Source organism: Colobus angolensis, unplaced genomic scaffold (assembly GCF_000951035.1).
Source record: "Colobus angolensis palliatus isolate OR3802 unplaced genomic scaffold, Cang.pa_1.0 Scaffold44, whole genome shotgun sequence".
Taxonomy (NCBI): Eukaryota; Metazoa; Chordata; class Mammalia; order Primates; family Cercopithecidae; genus Colobus; species Colobus angolensis.
The window spans coordinates 1,572,116-1,574,152 of NW_012117821.1; the positions used below are offsets into that span (position 1 = coordinate 1,572,116).

Consider the following 2,037-nt stretch of genomic DNA (forward strand, 5'->3'; position numbering starts at 1 on the left):
GCCTGTAGTCCCAGCTACTCGGGAGGCTGAGGCAGGAGAATGGCGTAAACTCGGGAGGCGGAGCTTGCAGTGAGCTGAGATGCAGCCACTGCACTCCAGCCTGGGCAACAGAGCGAGACTCTGTCTCAAAAAAAAAAAAAAAAAAGGGAAGAAAAGAAATACTAGAAACTTTCTATTCTAACACAGAAACTCAAAAGTTTTAAAACTGCATGTTATTCAACTATAAAGACGACATCTTTCTGAAATGTAATTTAGGTACAAATCCAAATTTCTCTCAGTCTCACCACCTTTCATTCAGTTCTAGGAGATCATAACCTGTTCTCCAAGTACTGGAGACTGGCTTTTCTCCTCTGGAAGGACCCTATTGCCCTTTTTAGTCACACTCGCCCAGGATCACGCAGGGGTGGTCCTGGTGCGTAAGGTGGACCTCGCCCAGGACCCTTGGGGAGCCTTTTCAGAAGGTGAACAGTTTCCGGGTCCAGGCCTAATTTCCCAGGGACTAATACTGAGCTTAGCCAATACTATAAGCAATAAAATTAAATAAAGGATCCAAACGCAGAGTCTAAAGACTTGCGTAAACTCAGTATTTTAACTCAATATTCTCTTCTCCGAATGCCAGATATAAAGTTTCAATTATAACACATTTAAAATGAGCTTTTATTTTTATTCAAAATGTGCCGCTTTATTTTCCTTACCAGACAGCAGAGCACTAAGCAGGTTCCAGTCACGTGACTTCTTCAGCGAGCCCCCAGGCTTCCCACAGGAGTCCGGGAGCTCGGGCCAGAGGAATCCTGAGATTGCAAATAGTCAAGCCTTCTCCCCAGCCACAAGTTCCTTTGATGCTTGGGTTACTGAACACAAACACAATGGATAATTTGTCTTCAACATAATCCATTTCTGTTCCTAAATGTGTTAGCTGTGCTTTCTTTCCGATGAGCATTCTGACTCCAATTTGAACTTCATCAAAATCTCCTTTGTCTTCGTATGCTCTAGAGTATAAGAAAGGCCAATACGGCCCCTGGTTCGGACACCAACTTATTTTTTTTATTTTTTATTTTTGTATTTTTAGTAGAGATGGGGTTTCACTATGTCGGCTAAGCTGATCTCGAACTCCTGACCTCGTGATCCGCCCGCCTCGGCCTCCCAAAGTGCTGGGATTACAGGCATGAGCCACTGTGCCCGGCCCGGACACCAACTTTCATACCTAGATGCTCAGACTTATCTTTAAGAAGTTGTTTCATCTTGCTTACTGCTGAAGGTGTCAGGGTGAGGGCGGCCCAAGTGGTCTGCAGCTTCCTCTTGCTCACAGGCCAGACAGTGACCGGGACTAAGGAAGGCGACATCTTCACTGTCCTCCTGGACTAGCTCCAGTCCCTATGGCCAAGAACTACGGCCCATCTCCGTGGACACGGCAGGAGAACTCATGAACTTGTTTTTAAACCTGCACAAGAGTCTTTCTGATCATTAGTTCTTAAAATCCTACATTACCATAGAAATATCAGGGAGACGATAAGGCTCCCCTTAAAGTGACCAAAAAACTGGACAGGCGTAGCGTCCTAAAATCTCATAGAAACATACGGGAATGGCTAAGAGGGAACCAATGTCAAAGCAGGGAACCACATAAAAGCGTTTAAAAACTACTGGGAAAGAGCCTGCAAAACGGAACAACTCAAAAGAGGTCGAGGACAATTCACATAATTTATAACAAAGGAATGGAGCATTCCAGGCGCTCAGGTCCGTAAATGACTCCTCCTTAGGAGGAATGGGCTGTCTCCCACAATCGCAAGTCAGCCCGTGCCTTCTGGAGCTTTTCTAGATACGTCCCTTACAAATGCTTCTTTAAAAACAAACAAACAAACAAAAAGACGACAATGTGTGGCGTAGCTAATATTCTGCCTTCGAACTCAGTAGGAAGTCAACAAAGAAAAATCCCGTTGAAAGCGCCAAGGCCGGCAGGTTTCTCCGCACCTCCTCCAGGTGAGCGGTGCCCGGGGCTGGCCACCGTGGAGCGTCGGGGACGCGGCGCCCCGGGTCGGC

General features: G+C 46.4%; 1 protein-coding gene and 1 long non-coding RNA gene across 2 annotated transcripts in view; both read right to left on the minus strand.

Annotated features, from left to right (window-relative positions):
• The window catches only part of RABL6 (RAB, member RAS oncogene family-like 6), a 48,476-nt gene that overhangs the window by 30,963 nt on the left and 15,476 nt on the right, over nucleotides 1–2,037 (minus strand). The window lies entirely within an intron of this gene.
• Nucleotides 644–1,395, minus strand: LOC105522703. Its single transcript, XR_001003486.1, has 2 exons — nucleotides 1,251–1,395; nucleotides 644–989 (listed from the first exon to the last, which is right to left on the minus strand). It is a non-coding gene; the product is annotated as an uncharacterized LOC105522703 (long non-coding RNA).